This window comes from Coregonus clupeaformis, unplaced genomic scaffold (genome assembly GCF_020615455.1).
Source record: "Coregonus clupeaformis isolate EN_2021a unplaced genomic scaffold, ASM2061545v1 scaf0408, whole genome shotgun sequence".
Classification (NCBI taxonomy): Eukaryota; Metazoa; Chordata; class Actinopteri; order Salmoniformes; family Salmonidae; genus Coregonus; species Coregonus clupeaformis.
Window position 1 is genome coordinate 76,261 of NW_025533863.1, and position 14,762 is coordinate 91,022.

A 14,762-nucleotide genomic window follows, 5' to 3' on the forward strand; every position below is an offset into this window, starting at 1 on the left:
GACTGCAGAAGACCCCCAGTGTGGACCCCCATCATAGACGGCAGAAGACCCCCAGTGTGGACCCCCATTACAGACTGCAGAAGAATGGAAACAAACTCAACGGTGGGCTCCTGTCCGAACTCCAAGTTACATGTAAGCCTCAGCGGCCTTCTTCTCCAAGGACGGTCTTCATGTGTAGATGCTCCACAGTGGCGCCGAGTGGGGCACCAGTCCTCCACTGCATCTAAACCTGGACCTCAAAATAGGACATAGGTTGTAGTCACCCCACAACTATCAGTGTGGTCAGTGTATCTCGCAGCTAGTCCCATCCAGCTGTTAATGAAACATATGACACTTTGTAATGTTTGGCTAACTCATCAGTTCTCAGAGCAGCACTTTGCGGTGTGGTTTTATAAAGATGGTGGTGGAAGCTAGCACAGCATTCTGTATTCTCCTGGACCAGAGTGTGGGCTCACAATTGTTTGTAACGCATTGTTGTCCTTTTTATATGATATTAAAAGTATTTTAGGAAATAGCAAAAGAAAATATATAATTCGTGAAGAAACCTTTTGTAAGATATTTTGACATTTATTCTTTCAGCACTTTATGATGCTTTTCTTTGTGACCAGTTACTCATTAAATTGGCCCATGCATTCACTAGTCAGCTATTTATCTCTTCTCATGTTTACTGGATGTACATCTCGACTACTGCATGTGTGTTGAGTTGTGGCTTTAGTTTTTTATTGTTCCTTTCATGAAATATCAGTTTATCTTATTGGCAGCCATCTTCCCATTACCCATTCCTGAGAATAACTCCCAAGTACTTGAGTATTACACCATGGATTTCTCTCCCTGATTAGACTCTGGAGTACATTTTACGAGAGATGCTCTAGATTAGGGTAAATGTGGATCAAGAGAAAAAAACATCCAGCCTTTAAATCATTCATTTCCAGTCAACATAATTAAATAATAGCCCTACAGTTTGAATAAATCATAACCATATACCAGTGCGCACGGTTCTCTGATTGATGTAATTAAAGAGTATATTGTTATTTGTATCATTCTATGGCAAATGTAGATAATGTGTTGTTTTGTAGTGATGTCTCCATGGCAGATGTTTGTATTAGCTCACGTCTGGCACGCATGAACTGGACATTTATCCATAGATCAGAGAGGAGTTTTCTGCCCACTGCAACATTGAGGTGGGCTTAAAGAATACTGCCATGTTACAGAAAGGCATCATCCATTTATTATTTCATCAACCGGTTAATGTTGCCATGGTGCTACATGCAGGAGTAAAGCACATCGTTCATTTTGTCCCTGATAATTAAATCAGTTTAAATAGTTCCGTATGTTTGTCTTACTGTAACATACCAAATCTCAGTGGGCCACCCAAGGACCTGAGTCAAGGCCTCGAGTCACAGCCTCCTTTTTCTTCATGAATGGCCAGTTTTATGGCTCATATTGATTGGTGTGTTCATATTTGTCGTTTGAGACTCGCCATGCTTTGACAGGGAGAAAGTGGTGAAAGTGACTGGAGCAGTTTTCTGTTTTGCCTTGACCATGTATGGTTGTTTGTAGTTGGATTATTAGTGTCAGACGTGATCTACAGATGTAGGATCTTAATTTGATCACTCTTTTGTTGCAGAGAATTTTCCTGCACAGCAGGAAATGCAAACTTGTAGTGTATTTGATTCTTATATTTATTTTTTTGGTACTTTTTACCCCCAATTTCGTGATATCCAATTGGTAGTTACAGTCTTGACCCATCGCTGCAACTCCCATACAGACTCAAAAGAGGCGAAGGTCGAGAGCCATGCGTCCTCCGAAACACAACCCTGCCAAGCCGCTCTGCTTCTTGACACACTGCTCGCTTAACCCGGAAGTCAGCCGCACCAATGTGTCGGAGGAAACACCGTACAGCTGGCGACCGAAATCAGCGTGCATGCGCCCGGCCCGCCACAAGGAGTCGCTAGAGCGCGATGGGACAAGGACATCCCGGCCAGCCAAACCCTCCCCTAACCCGGACAACGCTGGGCCAATTGTGCGCCACCTCATGGGTCTGCAGTGACGCCTTAAGCACTGCGATGCAGTGCCTTAGACCGCTGCGCCACTCGGGAAGCATGTGTATTTGAGTTTTTAAAAGGCTTCTAAATTTCGACTTTTACATTTCATACTTGATTTGCCCTAATGTATCAACCCCTACAAAAATGTCCATGAATTATAATCCACAGAATAATTCACATTTCCTTTTGCTGCATGATTATTTTTCTGCTGAAGCAAACTTGCTCAAATTAAGATCCTACACCTGTACTGCTGCCAAACTGGTTTGTGCGTTTATTCTTTACATGTGAGTATTGGGCTGGAGTGGAGCCAACAGTAAGATTGTGTCTTGTTTTTAGTCTGAATCTGAGTATACGCATGAACAAGGGGCTGGTCTCTGATGACAACAAGAACAGCTTAATTGAGTGCCTCCATCTTTCTCTCTTATTGTTGTTGTCTGTTAGTGTGTGTTCTTAACATCAATACCTTTTATTCACTTTAAAAACAAGCAGATTTTTAAAATGGAGAGTATTTAAACTATTTTGAGTAATGTGATTGGTGGGGCCTATGGTATGCCCCATATTCCCCATCCCAGAGCTTGAGCTGTGTTCTTTTAGATATTTAAAGGGACCCTACTCATGAAGAATGAACCGTTAAGTTGCTTTGGAGAAAGAGCTGTCTGTGATTGGCTTTCTTCAACTCTTGTGAAAAACTAGTACTTTTGTTTCCAATAGTCATGAGTATTTATGTGAATTTATAAGATTTACAAATATTTTATCATATTTTTTACTGGTGTAGTTCTAATACATCTTTTCAGAAATCATATCTAATTTATTTTGTATTTTTTGTCTTAGATATTGTCTAAATTGTGTCCCACAATCATCTTTTTGCTACAAATGACTTGACGTACAAGTTTAATTCTGATTTAACTCTGTAATTGTATTAATATGTGGATTTGGCCCTTCCCCACTTGTTGAAACTGTAATTGGCTGTGGTCTTGTGTGACATATCTGTCAGTAAAGCTTTTCTTCTCCTTTTAGATGTGAGGACAGGGATACAACTTTATGGTTGAGGGAGTTAAAATGTACCATGTACACTGAGTCACATGTACATTCCTGTGCATTGTTTTCCTCTGATAGATTTTCGTTCATATGCCAGGTTGAGATCAATTGTACAAAGCTGATAGTTTAAAGTCAAACCCTTGTGATATTATTTGTGGAACATTGAACCTATACTGTCACATCTACAACTTATTTCACCTCTTGAATAAGGAAAGTGCAGGAAGTTATTGGACAACTATGCCAGTTATAAAGCCATACAGACTGTTAAAACAGCATCCATTAAATATTTGTTAATAGGGTTTACAAAAAACTCAAAAATCGAATGTGTTTGTTACCTCAACCCGAGCAGGTTGCTAATCAAGCCACCTTACTCAACATTGGACCAATTACAATGATAAAGTACATTCTTTATATATAGTATACATAGATATACAATATTTTGGCAGCAGCATGTTCATGTTTTGTGTTATGAATACACAATAAGATAATTGTTATTTTCAAGAATAAGCATATTGAGGAACAAAATACCTGTTTTCAAATGTAACCCATGAATATCACAAGTAGTATGAGCTTTGACAAAAGAGGGGGACTATTTGTCAAGTAGGCTACATGTTTTACATTGATGACGACATGAGTCTTTGTAATTGAGTGTCACTATACGTTGTAGTGCCGGTAAAGGTTTAATTTATTGAAGACCTAAAAATGAACTACTTTATCTAACCAACCAATGACTACAGAAATTCAGGGGTCACCTTGAAAGTTCAGCTATATTTTTAACAAATTTGCACCCAGACTAACCAATGATTTATGACATCACAGTGTACAGCAAATATATTTTAGAAGTATTGCTCAGTACATTGGATGATATACTTGTGCCTTGACAAACTTTTATAGTAGATACCAGATTTATCTTGTACCATTGTTGCCTGTTTTATTTACCACTGTGACACTATTGTCAGTGGTTATTAGCCCTTGATAACTAGTAACTTGCAAGCCATACGACTTGTGTGCTTCAAATGCCGTACAGAAATGAGTGACCAGATAAATGTATAGTGTTGTGCAATTTGTTTGTGCATCTGATTTATTTTCACATATTAATTGCATTTGTTGTTTAACGTAGGTGCAATTGAAGTGTTGTATCAAACTGCTATGCAGCTTGATTCAATGTAAATGTATATCTGTTACTTTTTAAATATATTTTATCTATCTAGCCTCTCTTGATTCTTCATTGCAAAGGGGAAACTGTAACGGAACATTGTAATTCTGTTAATTATTTATGTAGCTTTTTAAAATATTATTGATAATGTGTGCCACCAGGATTTATTTTTATGATTGGGCTTATGTCAGTCAAGACAAACATAAATTTCACCTAATTTAAACAAACTTGTCATTCAGAATTTTCATCATGGGTGTTTTGTTTTTATTGTAAATGTCTGTTCACACACTGTGTGTCCCCTTAACCTGTCTGGCTTTGGTTTGATGTGAAAGTCTGCTTTATTTCCATGATTTTGTTTCTTCTTCTGGGCATCAGTAGTGAATCAGTTGATTACACTGACAGGTTATGTGTATGGGGAGTGCATATCACCTATGTGTTTTTAGCTACCATGTCAACAACCGTGAAATATTACCTTTGAAAGAATTAATCTATATAAATGTATTTTTGCTTTTGTTGGGCATTTGTATACTCTTGCAGATATATTTATGTAAACCTGCTGGTATCTATATTAATAAAGATAGATGATACGTTTTCCTTTGTCTAGTTGATTTCCCCACCCTCTGATGTTTGGTTTTGGTTAGATTTTTGCATTGATCAACTTTTGTTTTTGCTCAGGAGAGACACAAAGACAACATGAATCCCATACTTTGAAAGATTTGAAATTGCAAAATCACAAGCACATCAATCTAATTACGTTTGAAGAGTAACATAACTAATCATCAATTAAATGCATCATGGCCTTACCCTAGTTGTCCATCTAAAACATGTTTTAAAATGATGAAGTGAGGAGAGCAAGGGAAGAAGAAAGGACAGACATGCTCAGAAACCAGATGAATATGATCACATATTCACATGTATTTTAATATTCTGATTAGACATTTATAATTAGTAAAGGACCTGTGTTTTTCAATGAAGATAAATGAAGACCGCCCATGGAGTTATTTGAAACAACAAAATAAACTCATGTGATCCCCCTGGTGGTCTGAGTGCAGAACTACTTTTGCACAGCGTCTTCCGTGACTGATCCCCTCGAACACACCGAGACATCATCGCGTACAGTTCAACGTCAAAATTAGTGTACGTGCGTTGATCTCGCTTGCAGCTGGAGAGGCCAGGATAGAAGTATGGTCATGTGGTGTGGGGATTTTAATGGGAAACTGATGGATGGAAATGGCCAAGTGATGGAAAATCTGATAGACATGAAAGATCTGGTGTGCCTGAATGATGGCAATAGGGATAGAGTCTGCCTTGGACCTTACTCTGGTATCTAGTACATGGGATGAGTCGACAGGAGGGAGTGATCATTACCCCATAGTATGTACAGTAGGAGGAGGAGGTGTCAGTGGGTGGAGTAGGCAGGTGGGTGTTTGGAAGGACAAAGTGGGATCCGTTTCAGGAGCTGAGTGAGCAGGTGATGGCTCGGGTGGATATGAGAGGGGATGTGGATAGTATGAATAACTGAGTGGGGGCAGCTACTCAGGCTATATCTAAGAGTTCAGGGAGGAGGAGGAAAGCAGTCCCATGGTGGACGGAGCAGTGTGGGGCAATGGTGAGGAGTAGGAACAGGGCATTTAGAGTACGGAAAAGGACGCATAACTTCCAACATCTGATTCAGCATAAGCAGTCCCTGGTGAGGAGAACTATCCGTCATGCAAAGAGGTCATGTTGGCGTCGGTTCTGTGACACCATTGGAAGGGCGACACCTGTGGGAGAAGTGGGGTTAGAAAGGAGTGAGATTATCCAGTGTTGACGAGTGGGGAGGATATGGCAGTAACAGATGAGAAGGCAGAGATGATGGCCAAAGCATTTGTCCAAGAGCATAGCTCAGCAAATTTGTCAGAGGAGGAGGAGGAGAGAGAGAGAGAGAACGAGAGAGGAGCACCTTGGAGTGCTGGATAGGAGGGAGGATGTAAATGATGTGTTGAATGCACCATCTACCAGTGGTGGAAAAAGTACCCATTTAGCTAAAGTATAGATACCTTAATAGAAAATGACTCAAGTGAAAGTCACCCAGTAAAATACTACTTGATTAAAAGTCCTATCCTATCTCACTTCCGTAATGCGATGGCTTGCTAACTAGTGGATTTAGCTACCTACTACTAGGCTACGTTGCCTAATGACTGATCAGCTCAGAATGAAAGTGAAAATATTCTCACTACTCAGAATGAAAGTGAAAATATTCTCCTACCCAGTGGAAAAGTACCCAATTGTCATCCTTGACTAAAAGTAAAAATACCTTAATAGAAAAGGACTCGAGTAAAAGTGAGTCACCCCAGTAACATCCTACTTGAGTAAAAGTCTAAAAGTATTTGGTTTTAAATATACTTAAGTATGAAAAGTAAATGTAATTGCTAAAATATACTAAAGCATGAAAAGTTAAAGTTAAAGTACAAATACTTTCAAATTCCTTACAGTGAGGGAAAAAAGTATTTGATCCCCTGCTGATTTTGTACGTTTGCCCACTGACAAAGAAATTATCAGTCTATAATGATAATGGTAGGTTTATTTGAACAGTGAGAGACAGAATAACAACAAAAAAATCCAGAAAAACACATGTCAAAAATGTTATAAATTGATTTGCATTTTAATGAGGGAAATAAGTATTTGACCCCTCTGCAAAACATGACTTAGTACTTGGTGGCAAAACCCTTGTTGGCAATCAGAGGTCAGATGTTTCTTGTAGTTGGCCACCAGGTTTGCACACATCTCAGGAGGGATTTTGTCCCACTCCTCTTTGCAGATCTTCTCCAAGTCATTAAGGTTTCGAGGCTGACGTTTGGCAACTTGAACGTTCAGCTCCCTCCACAGATTTTCTATGGGATTAAGGTCTGGAGACTGGCTAGGCCACTCCATGACCTTAATGTGCTTCTTCTTGAGCCACTCCTTTGTTGCCTTGGCCGTGTGTTTTGGGTCATTGTCATGCTGGAATACCCATCCACGACCCATTTTCAATGCCCTGGCTGAGGGAAGGAGGTTCTCACCCAAGATTTGACGGTACATGGCCCCGTCCATCATCCCTTTGATGCAGTGAAGTTGTCCTGTCCCCTTAGCAGAAAAACACCCCCAAAGCATAATGTTTCCACATCCATGTTTGACGGTGGGGATGGTGTTCTTGGGGTCATAGGCAGCATTCCTCCTCCTCCAAACATGGCGAGTTGAGTTGATGCCAAAGAGCTCCATTTTGATCTCATCTGACCACAACACTTTCACCCAGTTCTCCTCTGAATCATTCAGATGTTCATTGGCAAACTTCAGACGGGCATGTATATGTGCTTTCTTGAGCAGGGGGACCTTGTGGGCGCTGCAGGATTTCAGTCCTTCACGGCGTAGTGTGTTACCAATTGTTTACTTGGTGACTATGGTCCCAGCTGCCTTGAGATCATTGACAAGATCCTCCAGTGTAGTTCTGGGCTGATTCCTCACCGTTCTCATGATCATTGCAACTCCACGAGGTGAGATCTTGCATGGAGCCCCAGGCCGAGGGAGATTGACAATTATTTTGTGTTTCTTCCATTTGCGAATAATCGCACCAACTGTTGTCACCTTCTCACCAAGCTGCTTGGCGATGGTCTTGTAGCCCATTCCAGCCTTGTGTAGGTCTACAATCTTGTCCCTGACATCCTTGGAGAGCTCTTTGGTCTTGGCCATGGTGGAGTGTTTGGAATCTGATTGATTGATTGCTACTGTGGACAGGTGTCTTTTATACAGGTATCAAACTGAGATTAGGAGCACTCCCTTTAAGAGTGTGCTCCTAATCTCAGCTCGTTACCTGTATAAAAGACACCTGGGAGCCAGAAATCTTTCTGATTGAGAGGGGGTCAAATACTTATTTCCCTCATTAAAATGCAAATCAATTCATAACATTTTTGACATGCGTTTTTCTGGATTTTTTTGTTGTTATTCTGTCTCTCACTGTTCAAATAAACCTACCATTAAAATTATAGACTGATCATTTCTTTGTCAGTGGGCAAACATACAAAATCAGCAGGGGATCAAATACTTTTTTCCCTCACTGTATATTAAACATAACAGATGGCACTATTTTCTTGTTTTTTTAATTTACGGATAGCCAGTTGCACACTCCAACACTCAGACATAATTTACAAACAAAGCATGTGTGTTTAGTGAGTCCGCCAGATCAGAGGCAGCCAGGATGCCCAGGGATTATTGCGTGAATTGGACAATTTTTCTGTCCTGCTAAGCATTCAAAATGTAACGAGTACTTTTGGGTGTCAGGGAAAATGTATGGAGTAAAAAGTACATTATTTTCTTTAGGATCGTAGTGAAGTAAAAGTTGTCAAAAATATAAATAGTAAAGTAAAGTACAGATACCCCAAAAACCTACTTAAGTAGTACTTTCAAGTATTTTTACTTAAGTACTTTACACCACTGCCATTTGGCAGAGATGAAAATGGCAATAGGTAAGGCTGGGTTATCTTCACCTGGGAAAGATGAGGTGTGCTATGTTATGTCAGCCCATCTTCATGATGAGGCACTGGATAAGGTATTGGTGTGTACAACAGAGTGTGGGAGGAGGGGAAACCACCAGGCATCTGGAAGGAGGCAGTAGTGGTACCAATCCGGAAGCCAGGGAAGGACCCAACGAGGCCAATAGCTTTATCATGTGTGTAAGATTATGGAACGTATGATTACGGAGAGGCTAACTTACTTCCTGGAGAGCAAGGGGCTAGTATCGCCACATCAGAGTGGGTTCAGGAACGGGAAGGGAACTATGGACCCAGTGCTCTGCTTAGAATCAGAGGTCAGGAAGACTCAGGTGAACAAGGAGAATGTTGTAGCTGTCTTTTTTATGTGGAGAAGGCGTACGATATGATGTAGAAGGAGGGGTTGTTAATTAAGCTTGATATTATGGGAGTAGGAGGAAGAACGTACAACTGGATAAAGGATTTCCTGTTTGGAAATTCTATCCAGGTGAGGGTGGGGAAGTCTATCAAATCAAATCAAATTTGATTGGTCACACACATATTTTGCAGATGTCATTGCGTCTGTAGCAAAACTCTTGTGTTCCTAGTTCCAACAGTGCAGTAGTAACTAACAATTCACAACAATACAACAATACAACTAATATATAAATATTAGGATGAGCAATGTCGGAATGGCATTGACTAGAACACAGTAGAATACATTATATACATATGAAATGAGTAAAGCAGTATGTAAATATTATTAAAGTGACTAGTGTTCCATTATTAAAGTGACCAGTGATTCCATGTCTATGTACATAGGGCAGCAGCCTCTAAGGTGCAGGGTTGAGTAACCGGGTGGTAGCCGGCTAGCGATGGCTATTTAACAGTCTGATGGCCTTGAGATAGAAGCTGTTTTTCACTCTCTCGGTCCCAGATTTGTGCCGTACCAGGCGGTGATACAGCCCGACAGGATGCTTTCAATTGTGCATTTGTCCAAGGACAGACGTACTGGGTCAGCATTTGTAGTGCAGGGATGTAGGGTGACATTCAGGAAACTTATTACAGATCATCTGGCTCTATATACGGCAGAGCTGATGGCCATACTGTTGGCCTTGCAGTGGGTGGAGGAAGTCAAGCCAGACAGGGTAGTTATTTGCTCTAAATTCATGTGCAGTGTTGATGAGTCTTCAGTCCTTTAGCTCACGTAGCAGACAATACCTGCTTTATGATGTGCTACAAACCCATTGCAGGATTAGATAGATGGGTATACAGATAAGATTTACTTGGGTTTCAGTCAATGTGGAGGTGGAGGGGAAAGAGACAGTTGATGTACTGGCTAAAGAAGCACTTTGTTTGGGGATGTTGATGTTGTAATTTCAATGAGCAAGGCAGAGGCAAAAACCCTGATATGGACAGTGATGATGCAGAGATGGCAGGAGCAGTGGAATAGAGATACTAAGGGCAGGCATTTATTGCAAGTACAGAGGAAAGTCCGGGAGGGGAGGACAGCAGTAAGGGACAGAAGAGAGGAGGCCAAACTTACAAGACTAAGGCTGGGACACAGCCAGTTGAATAAGACTTTACATTTGATAGGAAAGCATCCAACAGGAAAGTGTGATTATTGCCAGGAGATGATCGTGGACTACAGGAAAAGAAGGGCCGAGCACGCCCCCATTCTCATCGACGGGGCTGTATTGGAGCAGGTTGCGAGCTTCAAGTTCCTTGGTGTGCACATCACCAACAAACTATCACGGTCCATACACACCAAGACAGTCGTGAAGAGCGCACGACAACACCTATTCCCCCTCAGGAGACTGAAAAGTTTGGCATGGGTCCTCAGATCCTCAAAAGGTTATACAGCTGCACCATCGACAGCATCCTGACTGGTTGCATCACCACCTGGTATGGCAACTGCTCGGCTTCCGACCGCAAGGCGTTACAGAGGGTGGTGAGTATGGCCCAGTACATCACCCACCCTAGTCATAGACTGTTCTCTCTGCTACCGCACGGCAAGCAGTACCGGAGCGCCAAATCTAGGTCCAAAAGTCTTCTTAACAGCTAATCAAATGGCTACCTGGACTATTTGCATTACCTCAATTACCTCGACTAACCTGTAGCCCCGCACATTGACTCGGTACCGGTACCCCCTGTATATACAGTGGGGGGAAAAAGTATTTAGTCAGCCACCAATTGTGCAAGTTCTCCCACTTAAAAAGATGAGAGAGGCCTGTAATTTCCATCATAGGTACACGTCAACTATGACAGACAAATTGAGAAAAGAAAATCCAGAAAATCACATTGTAGGATTTTTTATGAATTTATTTGCAAATTATGGTGGAAAATAAGTATTTGGTCACCTACAAACAAGGAAGATTTCTGGCTCTCACAGACCTGTAACGTCTTCTTTAAGAGGCTCCTCTGTCCTCCACTCGTTACCTGTATTAATGGCACCTGTTTGAACTTGTTATCAGTATAAAAGACACCTGTCCACAACCTCAAACAGTCACACTCCAAACTCCACTATGGCCAAGACCAAAGAGCTGTCAAAGGACACTAGAAACAAAATTGTAGACCTGCACCAGGCTGGGAAGACTGAATCTGCAATAGGTAAGCAGCTTGGTTTGAAGAAATCAACTGTGGGAGCAATTATTAGGAAATGGAAGACATACAAGACCACTGATAATCTCCCTCGATCTGGGGCTCCATGCAAGATCTCACCCCGTGGGGATCAAAATGATCACAAGAACGGTGAGCAAAAATCCCAGAACCACACGGGGGACCTAGTGAATGACCTGCAGAGAGCTGGGACCAAAGTAACAAAGCCTACCATCAGTAACACACTACGCCGCCAGGGACTCAAATCCTGCAGTGCCAGACGTGTCCCCCTGCTTAAGCCAGTACATGTCCAGGCCCGTCTGAAGTTTGCCAGAGTGCATTTGGATGATCCAGAAGAGGATTGGGAGAATGTCATATGGTCAGATGAAACCAAAATATAACTTTTTGGTAAAAACTCAACTCGTCGTGTTTGGAGGACAAAGAATGCTGAGTTGCATCCAAAGAACACCATACCTACTGTGAAGCATGGGGGTGGAAACATTGTGCTTTGGGGCTGTTTTTCTGCAAAGGGACCAGGACGACTGATCCGTGTAAAGGAAAGAATGAATGGGGCCATGTATCGTGAGATTTTGAGTGAAAACCTCCTTCCATCAGCAAGGGCATTGAAGATGAAACGTGGCTGGGTCTTTCAGCATGACAATGATCCCAAACACACCGCCCGGGCAACGAAGGAGTGGCTTCGTAAGAAGCATTTCAAGGTCCTGGAGTGGCCTAGCCAGTCTCCAGATCTCAACCCCATAGAAAATCTTTTGAGGGAGTTGAAAGTCCGTGTTGCCCAGCGACTCCTCTAGAGGAGATCTGCATGGAGGAATGGGCGAAAATACCAGCAACAGTGTGTGAAAACCTTGTGAAGACTTACAGAAAACGTTTGACCTGTGTCATTGCCAACAAAGGGTATATAACAAAGTATTGAGAAACTTTTGTTATTGACCAAATACTTATTTTCCACCATAATTTGCAAATAAATTCATAAAATCCTACAATGTGATTTTCTGGATTTTTTTCTCATTTTGTCAGTCATAGTTGACGTGTACCTATGATGAAAATTACAGGCCTCTCTCATCTTTTTAAGTGGTAGAACTTGCACAATTGGTGGCTGACTAAATACTTTTTTTCCCCACTGTAGCGTCGTTATTGTTTATTTATTGTTACTTTAATTTGTTTATTTTACTTTCGTTTATTTAGTCAATATTTTCTTAACTCATATTTTTCTTAAAACTGCATTGGTGGTTAAGGGCTTGTAAGTAAGCATTTTACGATAAGGTCTACTATTAGAGATGTATTATTCTCCTAAATTGATGGGATGACTAACTTAGAAAGAATGCATTCTTGACTGGGCTTTTTTTATTATTATTATTATTATTATTTATTTTTTTATTTCACCTTTATTTAACCAGGTAAGCCAGTTGAGAACAGGTTCTCATTTACAACTGCGACCTGGCCAAGATAAAGCAAAGTAGTGCAATAAAAACAACACAGAGTTACATATGGGGTAAAAAAAAAAACATAAAGTCAGAAATACAACAGAAAATATATATACAGTGTGTGCAAATGTAGCAAGTTATGGAGGTAAGGCAATAAATAGGCTATAGTGCAGAATAATTACAATAGTATTAACACTGGAATGCTAGATGTGCAAGAGATTATGTGCAAATAGAGATACTGGGGTGCAAAAGAGCAAAATAAATAACAATATAGGGATGAGGTAGTTGGGTGGGCTAATTTCAGATGGGCTGTGTACAGGTGCAGTGATCGGTAAGGTGCTCTGACAACTGATGCTTAAAGTTATTGAGGGAGATAAGAGTCTCCAGCTTCAGAGATTTTTGCAATTCGTTCCAGTCATTGGCAGCAGAGAACTGGAAGGAATGGCGGCCAAAGGAGGTGTTGGCTTTGGGAATGACCAGAGAGATATACCTGCTGGAGCGCAGACTACGGGTGGGTGCTGCTATGGTGACCAATGAGCTAAGATAAGGCGGGGATTTGCCTAGCAGTGATTTATAGATGGCCTGGAGCCAGTGGGTTTGACGACGAACATGTAGTGAGGACCAGCCAACAAGAGCGTACAGGTCACAGTGGTGGGTAGTGTATGGGGCTTTGGAGACAAAACGGATGGCACTGTGATAGACTACATCCAATTTGCTGAGTAGAGTGTTGGAGGCTATTTTGTAAATGACATCGCCGAAGTCAAGGATCGGTAGGATAGTCAGTTTTACGAGGGCATGTTTGGCAGCATGAGTGAAGGAGGCTTTGTTGCGAAATAGGAAGCCGATTCTAGATTTAACTTTGGATTGGAGATTCTTTATGTGAGTCTGGAAGTTGAGTTTACAATCTAACCAGACACCTAGATATTTGTAGTTGTCCACATACTCTAGGTCAGACCCGTCGAGAGTTGTGATTCTAGTCGGGTGGGCGGGTGCTAGCAGCGTTCGATTGAAAAGCATGCATTTAGTTTTACTAGTGTTTAAGAGCAGTTGAAGGCTACTGAAGGATTGTTGTATGGCATTGAAGCTCGTTTGGAGGTTTGTTAACACAGTGTCCAATGAAGGGCCAGATGTATACAAAATGGTGTCGTCTGCGTAGAGGTGGATCTGAGAGTCACCAGCAGCAAGAGCGACATCATTGATATACACGGAGAAAAGTGTCGGCCCAAGAATTGAACCCTGTGGCACCCCATAGAGACTGCCATAGGTCCAGACAACAGGCCCTCCGATTTGACACACTGAACTCTATCTGAGAAGTAGTTGGTGAACCAGGCGAGGCAGTCATTTGAGAAACCAAGGCTATTTAGTCTGCCAATAAGAATGCGGTGGTTGACAGAGTCGAAAGCCTTGGCCAGGTCGATGAAGACGGCTGCACAGTACTGTCTATTATCAATCGCGGTTATAATATCGTTTAGGACCTTGAGCGTGGCTGAAGTGCACCCGTGACCAGCTCGGAAACCGGATTGCATAGCGGAGAAGGTACGGTGGTATTCGAAATGGTCGATGATCTGTTTGTTAACTTGGCTTTCGAATACTTTCGAAAGGCAGGGCAGGATGGATATAGGTCTGTAGCAGTTTGGATCTAGAGTGTCACCCCCCTTTGAAGAGGGGGATGACCGCGGCAGCTTTCCAATCTCTGGGGATCTCAGGCGTTATGAAAGAGAGGTTGAACAGACTAGTAATAGGGGTTGCGACAATTTCGGCTAGTTTTAGAAAGAAAGGGTCCAGATTGTCTAGCCCAGCTGATTTGTAGGGGGTCCAGATTTTGCAGCGCTTTCAAAACATCAGCTGTCTGAATTTGTGTGAAGGAGAAGCGGGGGGCATGGGCAAGTTGCAGCAGAGGGTGCAGAGTTGGTGGCCGGGTTAGTGGTAGCCAGATGGAAAGCATGGCCAGCTGTAGCAAAATGCTTGTTGAAATTCTCGATTATTGTAGATTTAT